The 21,560-nt window shown below is 39.6% G+C and overlaps 1 protein-coding gene, 1 long non-coding RNA gene and 1 pseudogene across 4 annotated transcripts in view; all 3 read left to right on the top strand.

Annotated features, from left to right (window-relative positions):
- Dusp19 (dual specificity phosphatase 19) overlaps positions 1-21,560 on the top strand; it is a 123,285-nt gene that overhangs the window by 91,686 nt on the left and 10,039 nt on the right. The window lies entirely within an intron of this gene.
- Positions 2,178-2,298, top strand: LOC120102070 (small nucleolar RNA SNORA17; annotated as a pseudogene).
- On the top strand, positions 5,377-17,278 carry LOC147995550 (uncharacterized). Of its 2 annotated transcripts, XR_015684954.1 has the most exons (5): positions 14,358-14,500; positions 14,945-15,001; positions 15,120-15,214; positions 16,011-16,263; positions 16,584-17,278. It is a non-coding gene; the product is annotated as an uncharacterized LOC147995550 (long non-coding RNA). The 2 variants fall into 2 exon arrangements; XR_015684953.1 differs by lacking the exons at positions 14,358-14,500; positions 14,945-15,001 and adding an exon at positions 5,377-5,633.

The following is a 21,560-nucleotide window of genomic DNA, read 5'->3' on the forward strand; positions in this document are numbered from 1 at the left end:
TCTTTCAGTCAGTTATGGGGACAGAGTGTTCTGCTTTCGGGCATGTAGTTTTTCCTCTCTACAGGTCTTCAGCTGTTCCTGTGGGCCTGTGTCTTGAGTTCACCAGGCAGGTCACTTGCAGCAGAAAAGTTGGTCTTACCTGTGGTCCTGAGGCTCAAGTTCGCTCTCGGGGTGCTGCCCTCGGGTTCTCTGTGGCGGCAGCAACCAGGAAGATCTGCGCCGCCCCTTCCGGGAGCTTCAGTGCATCAGGGTTCCAGATGGCCTTTGGTGTTTTCCTCTGGCGTCCGAGATGTGTGTGCAGAGAGCAGTCTCTTCTGGTTTCCCAGGCTTGTCTGCCTCTCTGAAGGTTTAGCTCTCCCTCCCACGGGATTTGGGTGCAGAGAACTGTTTATCTGGTCTGTTTCCTTCAGGTTCCGGCGGTGTCTCAGGCAGGGGTCCTGCCGCTCCTGGGCCCTCCGCCACGGGAGCCCAGAGGCCTTATACAGTTTCCTCTTGGGCCAGGGATGTGGGCAGGGGTGGGCAGTGTTGGTGGTCTCTTCTGCTCTGCAGCCTCAGGAGTGCCCACCTGACCAGGTGGTTGGGTCTCTCTCTCAGGGGGTCTGGGAGCAGAGAGCTGCTGCAGGCCGGGATCCGCGGGTCCACAGTGGATTTTAATCCTAACTCTAAGCTCGTATGAAGCTTGCTGGGGCTGGGTTTTAGAAGCAGACTAATCTAATACCTGGTGGCTTCTTTCACCAGCTTTTATATTCTTAGCCCCGTTACTGCACTCTTGCAGGGTTTTACACTCTATTTCATGTAGGAGGGCAGCATGCCACAGGCACCTCTATGCCATCCCACTGTTTTCCACTTTAAATATCCTGGAAACCATCAGAGCAGTTTGTGAGATCTTCTTGCATCTGTTTTATAGCTGCATGGTATTCCATGGTGTGGGCCTTGCAGAACTCACTGCATGATTACTATATGCATGGGAATTATGTAGTTCCGAATATCTTGCACCAGCAAACAATTCTAGGAAGCATATAAGCTTTCTCCACACCCAACCTTTAGAAATTTCTTATGTTCTTATATTATTACATAAGCATACATCCACATGAAATCAGGTGGCCTCTTCATTTGGTGACTGAAACGTGACCATGAAATTATAACGAATTTACACAGCAAAGAGCTGACATTAAAGCCAACAAACTGACATTAGCGATGTTGACATAATGAACGATGGTATTTGTTTGAAATGAAATGATGTTTTATGACAAGAATTTTGGTAACAATGGCTGTGGTGTGAGATCACCCGATAGTTCACATTTCATACCACACACACACACACACACACACACACACACACACACACACACACACACTCACACCTGTCGCTTTGGTCAGAGAAGATTTTTTTTTTCTGCAGTGAGCGGTGTACCTCCAGAGACTTGTTACCTGGCCAAAATCCTGGAAACAAGCAAGCAGTGAGCCCTAAGTGGGACATCTAGCTCACCCCTGCCAAGGTTCATGGAATGTTGTAGAAGAGATAGCAGGAAAAAAGTAAGACCTGGAAGATGGAATTGAATATTGTGAAGTGTGTCTTCCAGGCACGGCATGGCCATTGACCTCTTAAACTCAAATGGCTACGGCAACCTGCAAGTTTGGGCCCGTCAACATCCTGTGATGCAACAAGGAAGAACTCACAAGGCTACCCCTCACCCTGAACAGCTCTAGGTAATTGTTGCCAAGGCTGAGAAGGGCATTTTCTCCAGAGGTAAGCCTGTGGCAAGGTTCCCATATGATTATAATAACATCTCATTCAAGCTCCTCAAGGAAACACTATGAAACTCATTGGATCACCCCTCCCACCCCTAAAGATATGAAGTTGGGGGCAGGGGACTGGCTGGGAAGATTAAAGGAATGAGCAGGAGAGGGAAGGAACCCATGGGGGTAATGAATGAGTCTAATCAGTACATTATACCACACATGTATGAAAATGTCATGATGAAATTCACTATTATACATAGCTAACATATGTAATAAACGTGTTAAAACTGTGGGGTAAAAGTTAATTATCCATAAAGTGGAATTTACACCTTAACTACATATAATAGAATATTCTTATCTTATAAATTAGCTACATATAGTAAAACAATAGAGGGATAAGTAAACAAGTGCCCAATTTAAGAGGTTAGAAAACCCCTGTCGCTAGAGGCAGTGCAGGTGTGGCTGCTGTACCACATGTGGGTCAGTAGGTGGCAGAGAGAGGCTATGTCTGCTCGTCTGACCTGCCAACATCTGAATGATTAGTAGGCTAACATCACATGAAAAAAGTGAGGCTGAGATAACCACCAGTCCTGTTCCATGCTCGCCCGTACTGGCTTTCCCGGGTGGGGAGCATGCCGGGACCTGCCTGAGACTGCTATCCTGGGCAGGAGTAAGCCCAAGACAGATGACCCTGACAAGGGACCACTCAGGCAGGTGAGGAACAAGCACTAGAGCTGCGTCATGAGGCCCAGACAGGGAGCTAGCCTGAGAAGGGGCTGCAGACCATGCCCAAGATGACCCCAGCCCAGGTGTCATAATCCACTAGCAGGGCATAGCATTTTGGAGACCACTCTTGAGAGGATCCCAGATATTCAGAGACCTTGGACCCCACCAAAAGGAGCAAATAGGTGGTGGAGAGATGGAAGAGAAAGAGAAACCAAAGGATGTATGTACAATGAAGAGAGGCAGAACTACCCTACTGTAGGCTACAGCCTGATGCAAGCAGCCAGTGATATCACCTGGGACCATGGTATGGTCCTGGCCTGTGCTTGGCCTATGGACATGAGGCCATGTCTGGGTCCATGACCTGGCAGCAGTAGGGGTCTGTTACCACCAAAGGCCAGGCAGACATCTTTGGTCTGGGCTGCCATCTGGGGACTTGTTGATGTATTAGGGCTTTGCAGAACTGCCTCCAACCCTCACCTGGGCATTGTGGGAGTGTTTGCCATGGTGGGTATGAGAGTAGGAGAGCTGACCCTAACCCTAGACAGCCGCAGTACTTGGGAGAGCAGCTCCTGCCCATTTCCAGGGCTTCAGGTGAACTGGTACCAAGGATATGAGCATGGGTGGGCTGGCCTTGCTACTCATCTGCCATGTGGTAGAATGGATGAGAGAGAGATACCTTCCTTCTCCATTGCCCCTCACCACCTGTGGCAGATGGGAGACCTGGCTTTTGGGTCATGAGAGCAGGAAAGCTGTCCCCTCACCGGATGCAGCACTCAGGAGAGCAGGCCCTCCACCTCACTTGGGCACCACAGTGGAGCTGGCTCTGGTGGCAAGATGCAGGCCAGCCAGCTCCGAAGGTGTGAACATGAGAGAGCTCTCCAGGAACTAGTCTGGAGCGTGCCTTGTCTGGGAGTGCCTCTCCTACCCTTGCCCCTTGCCATCTATGACAGGCAGGAGAGCTGGCCCTGAGGTCATGAGACTGGGAGAACTGTCCACGTCCCTCATCATCTGCAGTATTCAGGAGAGGGAACCCTGCACCTTGCCTGGGCAGCAGGTTGCCTGAGCGGCCCTTGGTAGTAGAGAAGGCCCCGAGGGCATGAGAGCTGGAAAGCCAGTGAGCTATCTCAGATACCTCTCAGGTCCAGATCCAGGGCTTTGAATCATTAGTCCACTCCTACATCTACCCCATTGATGCTGGAGTTCATGAAGGGGCTGGTTGTAAAGATCCAAAATTACAGAATCTCCACGACACAGGGCAACAATAGGATATCTGAGAGGGGTCCCAGTGAGGTTCCAGTATTGATAGAGTAGCAGAAGCCAGAAGCCTTGTACCACACCAACAAGTCATTGCAATTGACATTTGCAAGCCAGGAATTATGGACAGAAGGGTATACTGTGGGAGGTACTATGACATACTGCAGCTTCCACAACAGGATTTTTTCTCTCTGTTAGGAGGAAGTTGCAAGGAGGGGAGGGCAGGTATGAGGGGAAGGGGAGATGAGCGGGATTGGGGGGTGTACGGTATGAAATCCACAAAGAACCAATAAAAAGTTAAAAAAATAGTTACAAAAAGGAAGTTAGAAAAAGACAGTGTAGCCAACATAACGAGAAAAGGAGGCCGATGAAGCTATTGCGTTGATGAATTATGTCAAAGGCCACACCACTCTGAATGCAAATTCTAAAAAGATAACATGCAGAGCAATGCAAAGGGCCAAAAGCTGATTGAGTTATAAAGTGAATTATAGACAACCTCTAGCTAGATTGAATAGAGAACCAGTGTGTATTATGATAGGAACAGAACTGGAGCATGACTCCAGATACAGCAGGGTGTAGAATTTGTAGAAGTATATGTTGATGAAGTAAAAATTCAGGATGGACAATTTTCTAGAAAATTAGTTTGTAAAGATATAGTAAGCTTAATTATTATGCCTACATAAAATACAGCTATATATCTATGATCTATATAAGGGCTCTGAAACATTGGCATGGTGATACACACCTTTAATCCAAGTATTTGGGAGGAAGAGGCAGGGAGGTTTCTGTGAGTTCAAGGACAGCCCGGTCTGCATATCTACATAGTGAATTTCAGGACAGCCAGGGATATGTAGAGAGACCTTATCTAAAGTAATTGAGTAAGTAGTTAAAAGCCATAGCAACACAACATTAAGATACACCCACACTCATGCAGAACAAGATGATTTTATTCTATGTGACATAGTTGAAGAAAGAATTCAAAATAAGAAAAAAAAACCCTTTATTTCAAAGAAAGAGGAAAAAGTTTCAGAAATTAAAAAATTGAAGTTACAGGACACCCCAAAAGTGCCTAGGAAAAAGCAGGGAGTGAATGGAAAAGAAGCCAGGCAGGACATAGCTCCGACTGCATGGCTTCCCGTCAGAGGGAGGGAGACAGAAGCCTCATCCAAAGAGAAGACAGAAAAGACAGGACACTGTCAATCCTCTCTTGCCAAGCCAGGAGCCCACTTGCATCTCAAATTCAGTTGCAAGTTTTGATGAGACATTGATTCCTCAGCAGGTGGGCGAGCAGTTGAGCGACAACTACTTTTGTCATTCTGTTTAACTCAAAAGAGGGTGGGGAGCACATGCCTTTCTGAGTGAGACTGTATTCTTTGAAACCAGCCCTAGACCCGTGGTGAGAGACATCCCTGGGAGGCAGTTGTGGCCCAGTAAGAGGGTCACATGCTGACAAACTGCTGTGGAGATGTCAGGAAGTTTGTCTCAGGCTGGGACAGCCCTGCCAGAACCCAGTATGATCAATGGAAACTAACACGAAGGTTTGGTAACTCTGAGTCAAAGTCCAGAGGATGGATCAATCTCTGATGATGCTTATCTGTTCTTCCGCTGGCATAGATTTCACTGACTTCAAAACCTCAGGATCTCCGGAGACCTGGGGCACTGTAGCTGCCGCTGCAGCAGACAAGTAAATCCCTAGACGGCCTTAAAGCATGAAGGCAGGCTTTCCTTTCCTATTGATCTCAGCGCTGTGGTTCCTTCTACTCCCAGCATATCTTCCTTAGCTGGAACAGGAGCCTTCCCAGCCGACTGAGAAGCTAAATGCAGTCAGCAGAAGTCTCTGGAATGCAAAGAAAAACTGCTAAATGAGGACAGCTCTGCTGGTCGCACTCACTGCCACTGCTCACTCATGGGTGAGTACAGGCTCAGCACCACCCTGAGAGAGTCCAGGGCCCACCGCTTCAGCTGAGCCTCCTCTCCACCAATTTCCTAGGACCCAGAAAGAAAAGAAGCAGCTCTAATATTTTTTTGCTCCTTGTTTCCCCCTTTTCTCTTTTTAAAAAAGATAACTTTATCGTATGTTTTTATTTCTTATTTCCTTCTATGCATCTTTTTCATTAGTAAGCAATTTTCTGACTTTTAATTTTTTGTCCCCCATGTTTCCCTCCTCCCTTCTTTCCCTCTATCTATGCTATGTTTCTCACGTTAATTTGAATTTATCCTAGCCATTAAAAAAGAGAACTCTTTAATTTTTCTTTTCTTTCTTACATTTATTTAATTTTGCAATTAAACTTCTTTATTACTGGACGTTTTGTGTGTGTTTCTTTTCTTTTAAATATTTTTTTCTAATTTCTTGTTCTTTTTTTCCTTCTGCCCTAAGTTGTTCTCTGTGTCTTCTTTTCTTTTCATTTTCATTTATTTAATCTTGCTTTTCCTTCATTCTCCTGTTGTCTCAGACAGTATGTCCATATATACATGCAAATGATTCTTAATATCATAGAACCTTCTACATTGGCTTTCCTATTTTCTAGTTTATGATCATTGGTGATAGGATGCTTCAATAGACTTTAGCTATATTTTCCTATCTTGAAGTGTTTGCTTTTGTTGCTATTATCCTACTTTGTTTTCTATTTGTGACGTGGTATTGGGATCAAGCCATGACATGCCAATATGATTAACACTCCAAACTGGAAGAGATGTCCAACAGATACACAAATCGTATCACAGAAGCGCAGGAAATATGAAACAGAAAAGAACATGACTCAGTCGAAAGATCACAGCTCCCTTAGCTACTGAATTAAAGGACATTGACATGGGTAAAATGTTGAAGGTTTTCAAAAGTTTACCAGTAAGATTTATCAATGACATCAGAGACAATAGAGGTGATCAAGATGAAACCAGTCTCAGACCTGAAAGGCAAAATTAACTTTGGAGAATAAGCCAGCAAAATGGATGGGAAAATCAGCAAGAAAGAAAAGACTGCCAACAAACTAAGATTTTGGGGATGGGGGATGGTAATCAAAATGTCCAGCCCAATATAAGCCAAAGTGGAAAGTGTCATGATCCAGCAGAACAAAGATGGCAGGAACGGAGGTCAAGGTCAAAAGAGACTATCTTCAAATGTCGATTTAAAAACTGAGCATTACCACAATATCCAAGAACTTGGACATGATCTAGACCAAATATCAAAATCCACAGGACAGAAAAAGTACTTGAGACAAACACTACAGGCATTGAGAATCTATTTAATGAAATTATAGCATATAGCTTCCCAAATCTAGAGAAAACAAGTGGATATTCAAATGCAAGAGGCATTTCAAATCCTACATAGGTATCACTAGAGAAATCCTCCTCATGGCTTATCATAGTCAAGATGTCAAAAGTACAAGACAAGGAAACAATATTAAAAGTTAAAGGGGAAATGCTAACTTGCCTACAAGGACGAATATAACAGAATATTGTCAGATCTCTTTTTAAACCTTCCAAACCAGGAAAGTGTGGAATGATAATTAGTTTCAAACCCTGAACTAAATATCTGTTTGCTATATCCTGCAACTCTTTTAAAATTGATGGTTAAATAAGGACATTTCAAGATACCACAAACCAAGACAGATTGTGATGATCAATTCTTTACTGTGGCAGATGCTTAAGGTAATATGTGAAAGGAGGACAGAGGACAGTGTCAATCATGATAGCAAAGAAGAGAGTAAATTTTATGAAGGGAATGTATGAATGGGGAGCAGTAGGAAGAAATCTGTCATGCCTTTAAACCAACAGCATCCTGATATCAGTAGGTTAGAAATAAAAGGACAAGCAATAATTAGGCAGAAAAACAACCAATAAACATCACAAGACTAGATCTGGTTGTGGCAGAGGGCCGTCTTAAATCCCAGCAGTCATAAGGCAGAGGCAGGTAACCTCTGTGAGTTTAAAACTAGGCTGGCCTACAAATTGAGTTACAGAACACCCACGGCTACATAGAGAAATTAGTTTCAACCCTTCAGTGCAATCACAAGAATTATTAAACACTTATTAATAGTAAACTTAAATGTAAATGGCTTGAGGATGCCAAAAAAGAGATGAATACTATTAGCTGACTGGATTTATAAATAAATCCAATTCTGTATTCAAGAAGGATACCTCACTGGTAAAGTCACCTTGATGAGGAATTAAAGAATGAAAGTCAATCTACTATCAAGCAAATGGAAGCCCCATACAAACTGCCATAGTTGTTATAATATCTGATAAACTAGAATTCAAATTAAAATTAGACTGAAGAGGTAGCAATTATAAATATATAAACATTTATATCTATCTTTATCTATCTTTATCTACCCATATCATCTATCATTTGTCTATCATCTATAATGTTAGGGCTCCCAATTTCACAAAACAAATACTTATAGGTATTAAAATCACTCACTCTTACTTTACCAAGACCTATCGGACTTTTAATGTTTATTAATGTTTGTTTTATGAAAATGTTGCAATTAAATTACACTAATAGACTTAACAGAAACTTGTAGAATACTCCATCCAATGAAAACACAATACATTCTTCTTACCAACCTGTGGGATTGTTGTTACAATAGACCAAGTTCTAGTTCACAAAGCAAGTCATAATAAAAACCAAATATTTGTCAGATCATAGTAAAATAAAGTAAGAAAAAAAGTAACAAGAGAAACTACAGTAACTACACAAATACCTAGAGACTGGACAATATTCCTTTGAATGATCAATGGGTCATTAAAGAATCAGGAAATACATTTTAAAATTCCCAGACTCAAATGAAAATTAAAGCACAACTAGCCTGGCATGGTGGCATACAACTTTAATCCCAGCACTTGGGAGGCAGGAGTAGACAGATCTTTGTGAGTTTGAAGCCAGCCTGGTCTACAAAGTAAGTCCAGGATAGCTGGGGTTATTACATAGAGAAACCCTGTCTTGAAAAACAGAAACAATCTAGCAGACCTATTGGGACATAGCTAAGAAAGAATTGAAAGAAAATCTTATAACAAGCAAATAATTTAATGATGTGACTCAAGGTGTCAGAAAGTAAAAAAAAAACAAACCAAACCTAATGCAAAAGGTGGCAAAAATTAAGGGTCAAGACCAATTAGATGAAGAAAAACAATAATATGTAAAATCAAACAAAAAATTGGTTCTTTGAAATATCATGGCAAGATTGACAAACTGCTAGCCTAGCTAAAAATAAGAGAAGACTCAAAATGATAAAATTGAGACAAAAATGTTACAACAGATGTCAATTGCTATAACCAGATCACAGCATCTCTGCAGACCACCAGAGACCACCAGGAGTTCAGATAGTATGCAAAAGCAGAGTCTTTATTCAAGCTTGAGCTCAGACTCTCCATCAGACCATCTAACCTCTCCAGCACAGTGGAAAGTGTGGAAGGTCCTTAAATGGTACAAGTCTTGTCTATTTATCATGGTAGCAGGGTAAGGGACTTTCCAACTTGGCAGTTATATTATTGGTTTACATTTGTTTGTCCCACTTCTATTGGCTAGTAATGATTTCAGCTTGGTATGAACAATGGTTGCTAGCTCAAGTAATCTCCTTTGACATTAAGTACTTTCCCCTTAAGAACTGGTTGGTTCTTACTAGAAGTGGAGTGGCTATATGCCCAGGGGAATTGTGATTGCTACCAGGGTGACATGACTCCTGGAACAAGATGGGGTTTTTCCAGTAGCCAAGTTCATTCAGAGGGCAAGTTAATCATAAAATGGTGTCTGTAATGTTAAGTGAACCCCTTAAGCTGGGCCGTTTATCAATAAAATTCAGAGGACTAGTAAGTTTATTACTTTGAAAACTTTTACTACAAAAAATTGGCAATTTTTAAATAAATGAATAAATTTCCTAGACAAATATGACCTATCAATATCAAGTAAAGATGATATAAACAGCACAAATAGATCTGTATCAAGAATCAAAGTTAAAGCAAAAATTAAATCTATCTAAAATGAAATGCTGAAGAATGGATTCCTAATGAATTCTACCGAATCTTTAAAGAAGAGAGAGGACCAAAACTCTTCGAAATATTCCACAACATAGGAAGGGAAGGAATATATTACTTTGTCAAACCATTACCCAGAATCTAAAACCACCACTACCACCACCACCACCTCCACCACCACCACCACCAACAACAACAACAAGACAACTATGTACTAATTTCCCTGATGAACTGACATAAAGATTCTTGCAAATCATATTAGAGAAGACCATATATCATAACCAAATTGTTTTCACATCAGGTATACAAGACTGGTTTATAATTTGCAAATTAACATAATACAACACATAGACCAAATCGTCATCTAAACGATTCAGAAAAGACTTTTAAGAAACTCCAGCATTCTTTTTATAATAAAAGCCTTAAAGGAACTGTGTGTCTTAGGTTTCCATTGCTGTGAACAGACACCATGACCAAGGCAACTCTTATAAAGGACAACCTTTTATTGGGGCTATGTTACTGGTTTAGTCCATTATCATCACGGCAAGAAGCATGGCAGCATGCAGCCAGGCATGGTGCTAGAGGAGCTAAGAGTTCTACATCTTCAGTCAAAGGCACCCAGGCGCAGACAGTCTCTTGCATTGTGGGTGGAGCTTCAAAGCCCATTCTTGTAATGACACACTTCTTCCCACAAGGCCACATCTACTCCAACAAAGCTACACCTTCTAATAATGCTACTCTTGGGCCAAACATATTCACCACACTGGGAATAAAAGAAACATATATCATATCTTAGTAAAATAAATTATATCCATGACACTGTATACTGAAGGGAGAAAAACTGAAAGCATTTATTTGCTCTAGAAATAGAAGTGGAATGAAAATGTTTACTCTCACTGTTGTCTTAGAAGGCAAGAGAAAAAAAGAAAAAAGGAAACAAATAGGAAGGGAAAAAAGAGATAAGATTCTTGGCAGATGATGCAAACTATAGTTAAAAGGTCCCAAAGACACTATAAAATTAGATCTGTTGAACAATTTCATCAAACTAGCTGAATGGAAAATCAACATATAGAAAGCTAGATTTTCTACAAGAGAGAAACCAGAGGAAAAATCCAGTTTTACAATAGCCAAGGGGAAAAACACTCTAGAAATAAAACTAATAAAGAAGATGACTAAAGACATTAGAAATGACAACTATAGTTTGTTGAAGAAAAACATTGAAAAAAAGAACATTAGGAAATGGAATGATTTTTCATGCTCATAGACTGTCAGAATAAATATAACCATGTTTGTGTTACCTAAAATAAATAAATTCATGGACTAAAGCACAATTCCAATCAAAATTCCAATGGCATTCTTCCCAGAACTAGAAAAAACATTCATAAAATTGATATGGGAGCACGAAAGATACTGAAGCAACACGAAACAGAAATTCCAATTCTAGAGGCATTGATAACCTGATCTCAAACTATACCACATAGCCATAGTTACAAAAACCAAACCAAACTAAACCAACAACCAAAACCAAAACAACCAAAAGAGGTAAAATAAGACAAAACAATTGTAGTACACAAAAAAGGCCTGTAGTTTAAGGAAATAGAATTGAGGACCCAGAAATAAACCCACACAGCTATAGGAACCTGTTTTCTTTCTTGGTGTTTATGGATTAGGATTATATGTGTATGTGTTACGTGAGTGTGTGTGTGTGTGTGTGTGTGTGTGTGTGTGTGTGTGTGTGTTTATGAATGTGGAATCTAGAAGTCAATCTTGGTGTTGTCATTTAGTCCTGAAAGTACCAGGGATCTGCTTGTGTCTGCCTCTCCAGTACTCAATTCCAAGCATGTGCAGCTGTGCCTCACTTTGATTGTTAAACCTTGGTTCTGCATCCTTATGCTTTCATAGCAAGCACTTCAATGGGTGTCTGCTACTCAAGTCCGGTGTCAATATATATATATATATATATATATCAGAGACATAGCAGTCTTTGATAAATGGCACTGTAGCAACAGGATATCTACCTGTAAAAGAAGAAAAATGAGGTTTATATTATATCTCTCACCTTGCACAAAACCTATTCGAAGCAGATTAAAAGGCCTTATATATAAGTCATGATTATCTCTACCTCTACCTCTACCTCTATCTATCAGACAGGGGATATCTAAAATGTGGAAAAACTGCAAAAGTTAGAAAACCAAACCAAAATCTTACAACCAACAAATGGCTAATGAAATGAATAGTTTTCAAGCTAAGAAGACCTAGAGAAAGCCAAAGCAACAGGTAAAATAATTCCAGATGTACACATCTACAAGGACTTCCTATGTCTGACTGTGGTTGGCAGGGGAGATTTCTTTTTTTTTTTTTTAAGATTTATTTATTTATTATATATAAGTACACTGTAGCTGTCTTCAGATACACCAGAAGAGGGCATCGGATCTCTTTACAGATGGTTGTGAGCCACCATATGGTTGCTGGGAGTTGAACTCATGACCTCTGGAAGAGCAGTAGGGTGCTCTTAACCACTGAGCCATCTCTCCAGCCCCCTATGTCTGACTGTGTACCACATGTGTGCTTGGTGCCCACAGTGACTAGATGTGTGCATTGGATTCCCTGGAACTGAAGTGACAGATCGCTGTGAGCGGCCATGTGGGCACTGGGATTCAAACCTGGATCCTCTGGAAGAGCAGCCAGTGCTCTTAACCACTAAGCCATCCCTCTTAGCCCTATAAGGACTTTCTAAAAGAAATTTGATAGCACACAAAACAATCCCAGGATTTAACACGTGGGTTCATGCATTTACAAAGTCTTCTGTGTAGTAAAGGATACAACCACCAGAGTGAAAGATGTCTCCAGAGAGAGAAAATATTTTCTATCAGCCAGGGGATATCTAAGATTTAGTAAAACTGCAAAAGCTAAAAAGCCAAACCAAAATCTTATAACCGGGCTGGAGAGATGGCTCAGTGGTTAAGAGCACTGACTGCTCTTCCAGAGGTCCTGAGTTCAAATCCCAGCAACCACATGGTGGCTAACAACCATCTGTAATGAGATCTGATGCTCCCTTCTGGTGTGTCTGAAGACAGCTACAGTGTACTCATATAAATAAATAAAGCTTTAAAAAAAATCTTATAACCAACAAATGGCTAATGAAATGAGTAGTTTTCAAGAGAAGACATACATATTCAATAGACATTTACAAACATGTTCAACCATCACTATTAGGAAATACAGCTGAAGTGTTTTTACATTTCATCTCACCAAAATCAGAATGGCTATTTTCAAAAAAACAAAACAAAACAGAAATAACAAATGCTGGCATGGATAAGAGGAACACTTATATACAACTTAGGAATGTATGTGCAGCCATTATGGAAGTCAGTGAAGAGGTTCCTCTAAAAACTACAAGCAGAACTCTCATATGATGTAGCTATAATATTCTTGAATATATAGCTGCATACCTAATTGACTTCAAGTTAACACCTCACAGAAATATTTGCACATCTCTTTTCTTTATCTTTTACATTTTTATATTCATTTTTTATTTCATATGTATTGGTGTGAGTCTGTCAAATTCTCTGGAACTGGAGTTACAGACAGTTGTGAGCTGCCATGTGGGTGCTGGGAATTGAACCTGGGTCCTCCGGAAGAACAGCCAATGTTCCTAATTCCTGAGCCATCCCTCCATCCATCTCATTGGTACCCTCCCTTTTATTTGTTAATTTATTTATTGTTTTTATTTTTGAGACAGGGTTTTCATTGTGTAGCCCTGGTTGTTTTGTTTTGAAACTCATTCAGTAGGCCAGGTTGGCCTTGAACTCATAGGATCTGCCTGCTTCTGTCTCCTGAGTGCTGGGATTAAAGGTGGGTGCCATCACTTCCTTGGTTATTCTCAAAAAAAAAGTGATTTACAATGATCCTTTATAATCAGACAGAATTTTAGAGTTGTTAAAAATTTACAGGCATTAAATTTTGTACACATTTGTATGTAGTTGAATGTAGTTGTATGTAGTTGAATGTAGTTGTATGTAGTTGAATGTAGTTGTATGTAGTTGAATGCGTGGCTCTGCTAAGAATCCTACATTGGAGAAACTTATCTGTGTGTGCAGCTAGTGTTCAATATCAACTGAGATATGTTTTGAACTGTTCTCTAATTTCCACATATTTTATTTCTTTTATTAATCAGGCACTGCTAGTACATAAATTTCATAAATAGTTAATGAAAGTTGTCATATATAAATTTATGGTGTTTTATACCTGTGGTGCACCATGAATATATGACAGCTTGTATCTATCACTGCCTTTTCAATAGCTGTATATTTTCCTTTTAATTGCCTTCTGCTAATATCATTTGTCCTAGAAAGGACATTTTCATACAAATTGCCTAATGAAGCTCTGATCAATGAGTATTACAGTATTATGAAAACTTCCAAATATGGAAAATTAGTTCATCAGGCTTATCGGAGTTTTACTATATTTGCCACAGTCCTTCCTCCTTTCATTGTTGATTAATTTTAAAACAAATTACATGCAATATTAATTTTCAGTACGAGTTTGTAAAGGCTAATTATTTTCTCTTGATGATTACTTTCTTGATCAAGATTTAAAATAATTGTTTGGTATCATTTAATACGTTTAATAATTTCCTGAAAAATTGAATCTTTTGTCAGATGATGTACTATGGTTCAAGAGTCCAATCGGTTTAAACATTTGGTGGTTGTCCTGGTTAGTTTTTGTCAACTTAACACGAGATAGAGTCATTTGAAAAGAGGGAATCTAGACTGAGGAATTGCCCAACCTGATTAGCTTGTGGGTAAGTCCATGGGGCATTTTCTTGATTTATGATTGATGAGGGAAGGCCTAGCCCACTGTGGGTGGTCTACCCTGGGCTCATTGTCCTATATGGTATGTAAGGAAGCAGGCCAAGCAAGCCAAGAGGAGCAAGCCAGTCAGCAGCACTCCTCTATGGCCTCTGCATCAGCTCCTGCCTCCAGGTTTTTGCCTTGAGTTCCTGCCCTCACTTCATGCTTCATGATTGATTGTAATGTGGAAATGTATGCTGAGATAAACCCTTTACTCCCCAAGTTGCTTTGGGTCATGATGTTTTATTCCAGCAATAGGAGCCCTAAATAAGACAGTAGTTGATCTTTGTGTTTCTTTTTAGATAGGGCGGTCTTATTAGCTTTTATCTGTGCTACTGAATTGCTTTGTCTTATACATTTTGCTTTGTTTTGTTGTTTTAATTATTCATTTTTAGAATCTATTTGTGTGGTGGTTTGAATATGCTTGGCCCAGAGAGTGGCACTATTTGGAGGTATGTCCTTGTTGGAGTAGATGTGGCGTTGTTAGAGAAGTGTGTTGCTGTGGGCATGGGCTTTAAGACCCTTGTCCTAGCTGCCTGGAAGCCAGTCTTCTCCTATTTGTCTCTACAGAACAAGATGTTGAACTCTCAGCTTCTCCTTTGTCATGCCTGCCTGGGCACTGCCATGCTCTGGCCTTGAGGATAATGGACTGAACCTCTAAACCTGTAAGCCAGCCCCAATTAAAAATTGTCCTTTTAAGAGTTGCCTTGGTCATGGTGTCTGTTCACATCAGTAAAACTCTAACTAAGATAACTTTTAAATAAAAGTGTTAGAAGTTTGACTAGATGTGCCTTCAAGTTTTAGGGTCAGAATATTTTGTAGGTAGTCAGTCCTCTGTGCTTTCTACCTTATTACCTTTAGGAGGTACAATGTCAGGATGTCCCACTTCTTGTCATTCTAAGGATCATCAGTAGTTTGTGGTCACCACAGACTGATGCTCATCACTACAAACTTGAATGCCAATTACATAATGTTTTATTTATTGATAATAATCTGGATAGATAACTTCAGGAGGAGTACAAAATAATGATATATTTTCCCACCACTTTAATATTTTCTAACTGCAATTTTATTTTATTTTATTTATCTTTATTTTTATTTTTATTTATTCTCCTCTCATATAATATATCCCAAATGCAGCCTCCCCTCTCTCACTCCTCCCAGTGCCTTCAACACCCCCCCCCCCAACCCCCAGTCCATTACTTCTCCATTTCCTTTTAGGAAAGAGGATGCTTCCCAGGGATACCAACTGAACATGGTTCAAGATGCAATAAGATTAAGTACTAACTCTATAACAAGGCTGTGCAAGGAAACCCAGGAGGAAGAAAAGGGTTTCAAAAGCAAGGGAAAGAAGAGTCAGAGAGACATCCCCACACTCATTGTTAGGAGTTGCGCAAAAACCACAGCACATACGCAAAGAAGCTAGGGCTAGCTGTAATCTTTTTTTTTTTTTTTTATTAGTTTGACTTTTATAATTAGAAGCTGAACAGTTTCACAGTGGCTGATAACACACTGGAGTGAAATCAATAGTGCCCAGTCAAGAAGCTGGAAGCTACATTCTACAGAAAACAGTGAAGTTCCCAGTGTGAAGACAGAGACCCAGAAGCCATCTTGAAGAACTTGTAATGTAAATTTGGATTTAAAAGCTGATGAATATCATGTCCATAGGCAATAACAACAAGAAAAGTTCATCTGTTTAAGAAGAGTTGAGCATGTAATAATGTGCTAGCCTCTCTCTTTTGCTTTTGTACCATCTCAGATCCCTATCCTATTAGATAATGGCACTGATGGCTAGCTGTAATCTTATAATGATATTTTTCTTGTGGTCAAATAGATCTGTCATACATATTTAAATCAAATCCAAAAGAAAATGGTATATTGTTATTTTTAGGATTGTGTCTATGTTTATGTTCTGATCCAGCCTTTAGATTCATGGTGATTTTCATCTAGACACTGACGTTATAATTTAAAAAAAAATGAAAGTGAATCCAGACTTGCCATTTTTATATTATTTTCTTCTGATTTTATTTTTAGAACTCTGCAAATCTATCACATATTCCCTCTTTGATGCAAGGTGAAAAGCAGTCATCCGTAGCTTATTGCCCCATGCTTATCCAAGAGGATATGGAAACGAGATTAACTGGTTATATTAGCATACATCATTCTCTTGCTTCACCCAGCAGCTGTTTCCTCATGGAAGGAAGTATCCAACATTTTTGCACCACTGCTCCTGGAGCAGCCTGCTAACAGATGGTGACTTGAAGGAATTCATAGTTCATCATTAAATGTGGGTGTCAAAATTTCTGAACATGCTGTGAGGAAATTATTTAATTTTTTTCCCATTCTTCGGTGCTAACTCAGTTAAAAGAGAAATTGTCGAGAGTATTTTCGGGAAAAGGGTGAAAAATATGCCAAACCTCTGTTTAGAGAGCTAAATTGTACAATTCCCTAAAACATTGTATTTTATCCCTTCTCTGTCAACAAATTCTAAAGAAACCTCACTGCTCCTCATGTCATTCTTGTCTTGAGAATACAAGAGAGTGCATGTGTGTTTGAAGTCAGCTCAAGATTGTCATGGCTAAACGATAATTCAGAGAGAATAATGTCCTAAGAATGTTTTAGTGAAAGGCAGCAAATTGCTGAAAGTCAAACTTACAGCTTTCAAGAAGTCAAATGGTTCTGACTGACTAAAATGTTATGAAATCAAATACACAGATGTTAACTAAATTATTCTCTTTCCTGGCAATGTGTTTTTATTTCACTGGGTTTCAGCCTCGGTTGATCACCTGTGCACTTGAGAATTCACATGACATCTCCCTTTCTCACAGCACTTGTGTATTCTATTTGCTTAACTTGCCATTAGGCATAGAATGATTTGACCTCATATTTATTTGTGCCAAAGATTATTTGATAGAGAAATTTTTCTTGAATGGGGCTTTTGTCATGAATGGTAGATGATGTGGTTGCTGTTCCTGTAGGATGACATGGAGAAGCTTTCTCTAGGTTGGGCCACCACTCACAATCCTCTGCCATACTTTATTGTTCATTTTAATCCTGGAACACCTTTACTTTTGGTTGTAGAAAGTCTTTTCTTTGAGGATATGAGCTTCACAGGAATGTTTGTCCCATTCCTTGGAGCATAGCATCCACGTATATAAGTGAATCGATTCTTTATTTCTGGAATACAGAAAATGTAGCCAAGAGAGCTTGTAGTAATAGGACATTTACTGACACTTTACACGAAGCCAAGGTATCAGCTGTAATAGAGTCGGAACAGCATCTCGAGACTCCTCTGTTTGTACTATTTTTCTATATTCTTCCTTTGTCTTTTGTGTTTTGCCTCATGGAAAGTAAGGTGACTGCTAGATACCACATTTATGAGCTAAGCAGAAAGGGAAGGAAAAGTGGCATTATATGATAGTAACATGTGTCACTTTTTATCATCAGGCAATAGAGGTGTTTTGGCCAGCTCTCCAAAGAGACTTGTATTTATATATCTCACTGAATATACTTGACTCATGTAGCTACTCTTAGATAAAAGAATCTCAAAGGCTAATACTCAAAATATTCAAACTCTAGGGCAGAGGACAGGAAGGGTCACTGGTTATGATAAGAGCAACCTGAGAAAATGTATCATAATAATAAGAAAATTCACCAAATGAGTGTTTTCAATTGATATTTTTATTAATTCTTTGAGAATTTCATGGAATATGTTTTGATTATATTTACCTTTTTGCAACTTCTCCAAGATTGACCCTTTCTGCCCTCATCTCTTTACCCTTTCAACCTCAAGTCTTCCTCTTCCTCCTTTTTTCCCCTCTTTGTCTACCTTTTTATTCTTCTTCAGGAACCCATTGAGTATAATTTGTGTTGCCCAACCACTTTTGAGGGTGGAGCCTGCTTGAAGTGTATTCAAGCTTACCAGGATCACGCTATTAAAGAAAACTGACTCCTCCCAGCAGCTATCAAATGTCAGTAACTTCTGTTTGAGGTGAGATTTGATGTTCACTTTGCCCCCTGCTTGTTGGGATTTTCTCTGGCTTGAGCTCGTGTAGTTCTTGTGCATGATGCAACAGTTTCCTCAAAGTCTTCTATCACCTTTGGGTCTCAAATCTTTCTGTTATGACTTCTGAGCATCTTAGAGAGATATGTATCTTCTACTTGAGGTTGAACATTCCACAGTTTCTTATTCTCTGATCCTAGACCAGTTGCTAATTGCCATCTTCTGCAAGAAAAAAAAAAAGCTTCTCTGAGCAATCTTGAGAGATGTATTGATCAATGAACATAGCAATAAGTCATTTGGAGTTTTAATACTATGTACTTTTAGCTGAATAACATTAGGTTATCCTCTAGGGTCTATGCCCTCCCTATCCAGTACAGGTTCTTGACCTTATTATCAGTGCAGGTATTGATCCTGTCTTGTGGATTAGTTCTTAGGTCCAATAAGAGAGTGGCTGGTCATGCAGAGTTCATTGCTGGTTGAGACGGATTATTACTTTTATACTCTGGTGCATCGTACCTTCCAGTCATATGCTCAGTAGCTAAAAAAGGATGAAGGTCTGAGGTCAGCGCCACCTTGATTTTTCCATGTTCTATGACTCACTTATACAGTCTCTGCAGTAATAGGATCTTACCATGAAGTTATGGAAGTTAATCAAGATCATTGTCAATAGTCTGTACTGTTTGGGGGCTCTGGGACCCTACTGGCCCAGGGAAAAGGAAAACCTATACCTGGTACTGGGTTGCTAACATGTGGTGTCTAGTTAGGATATTGTTCTTGTGTTGTAGAATAACTCCATTTAAACTACTTTTATGTATGTATATGTCTATATTTTAGGAAAGTGCAGTAGCAGTTTGTTATAATTATTTTTAAAATATTTATTAACAAGTTGCTGGTACTATACTGGGCAGGTTCTGAGTTCTTCTAAACCTCTAAGTGATTAATACCCAGATAAGTCTCCGGTTACTTGTAAGCCATCTGAGTCCTGCTCTAGCTTTCTCTGGTCCATGTGTGTGCTCATAGTTGCTCTTACTTGGAGACCTCATGGAAAGTCCTCCTGGTGTCTCCACGTGGTCTCCCCACACCTTTCTTTTTTCTCGCAGTGGCATATTCTCACATGAGAAAGCTTTTACAGTGTTCACTCTCCTTCCCCACACTCCCACCTATCTTGCCCTCACATCCTCTGCCCCATTTAATTCTTCCTGTTCCATTATTCCTTTTGCCTCCTTTATATCACTTCATTCCATGTTTCCTCCCTTGAAAGATCCCCCCTCCTCCATGATCCCTTACTTGTTTCCTAATTTCTGTGGGAATTCCAAATGAAGCACATATATCTCAAGATTCAAAGAGGACATCTGTATATATCAGAAGCTTCTTTCTGGGTCCAGGCTACAGATGAATGGATAAAGACATATAATAAAGCTGGGACCAGCCTTAGCAGTTGTTCTTTCTTGCTCTTGGTTCTTCATGAGTTGGCGGAGGGGGAAGAGCGTCGGTGGAGGGTAAGACTTGGTCTTACAAGATATTTAGGGTTGCTGTATAGTAATAAAATGTTTACCTGCCTTAAGTCTAAGTCACTTTGTTGTAGTAGCTGACCTGCATGTCTGAGTTCCTCTGAGACTAGAAACTGTTTAGCACCTAATCATAAAACATCAGGAAATTAAGTGAAAAGTTTTATTGCGGGTGCTTCTTTCTCTGGTGAATCAGTCAGAAGCTTTTCTAGATAAGCTAGTTAAGTCTTTGTGAACCACAGAGGAAGGAAAGAAAAGAATTAGCATGTTTTATACAGTCAAATATGCACAAGTACATAAAATTCAAACATTCATACGTCCACACTCTGGCTAGGCCACACATCTGTCACAGTCAACTTCACAAGTATTCATGCATGCTTACATACACACACATATACCTACACAAAACATGTAGATGAAGACATATACATTTGGATGGATGGATGGGTAGGTGGATGGGGCAAAGCTCCCCAAGTCAAACTATCCAACTAACTTTATTTCTTTTTTCTGGTCTTTATATACCGTCTTAGACAAAAAATTTCTTTAGAAAATTACCTCAGAGATAAAATGTTACATAGAATGGGAGTTACAGAAGGATCTTTATATTAAGTCCAAAGCAATGTTTCATCATTATACACTCATTAAAAGTTTGAATGGACAGTTTTTACATGGCCTTGCTTTATCATAGTGCACACCAGTGACTTTATCCTTGCTTTTCCTTGAACGTAAAATTGTCCCAAGTCTATTTCTTCTTTTAGTGTAATAGGAAAGCTCATTGTATTTATTAAGTAGCCTTAACTTACTATTCTGAGGACTGGACACATTCTATTCTTGATTCTAACTTTATTATATCTTTTTTAAAATTATATCTTTTTAGAGGTTTAAGACTACCTCTAAAAACTTTCTTCCTAAAATTATTTGAATCAAATTAGGAATTCTATAGAATTATTATCTATTTGTCCATATAGCACCAGTACAAGATAGCACATCTTTGTTGTTCTGCAGACATTTGCTCAAGAGGGTGGGCTAATACCTAGTGATACATATTTAAAAATATTTAATACCTAGTTACATATTTAAAAATAACAGGAAAATCATATTAATAGCAGGAATATTTCCTAAAATGAATTTCTCCCAGGTTTGCTTATCGGAGAAAAATCCAATGGATTTTAATGGATTTTAAATCCAAGGTTGACTTATCTTAGGAAGATCACCTGCTAGTTATTAGCTTCTCCTATGATGGGTCCTGACATAATATAATCAATAAAATTTTATTCAGGTGTAAAGAAGAATGAAGCAGCATATTCAGAAAAAAAAGTATGGAAGTAGATGAAGGGGAATTTTAATCTAGCAACATGGCTGCTCTGGCAAGGGATCACATCCAAAGACTTCTAGGTCTGTGTGATCTTGGTGAAGTGACACATCTTTAATCTCTCTGGAATATGGACATACCTGTAATGCATACCTTTAATTCCAAACAATGGCATCTAATTGAGGGGC

This window comes from Rattus norvegicus, chromosome 3 (assembly GCF_021556685.1).
Source record: "Rattus norvegicus strain SHRSP/BbbUtx chromosome 3, alternate assembly SHRSP_T2T, whole genome shotgun sequence".
NCBI classification, from domain to species: Eukaryota; Metazoa; Chordata; class Mammalia; order Rodentia; family Muridae; genus Rattus; species Rattus norvegicus.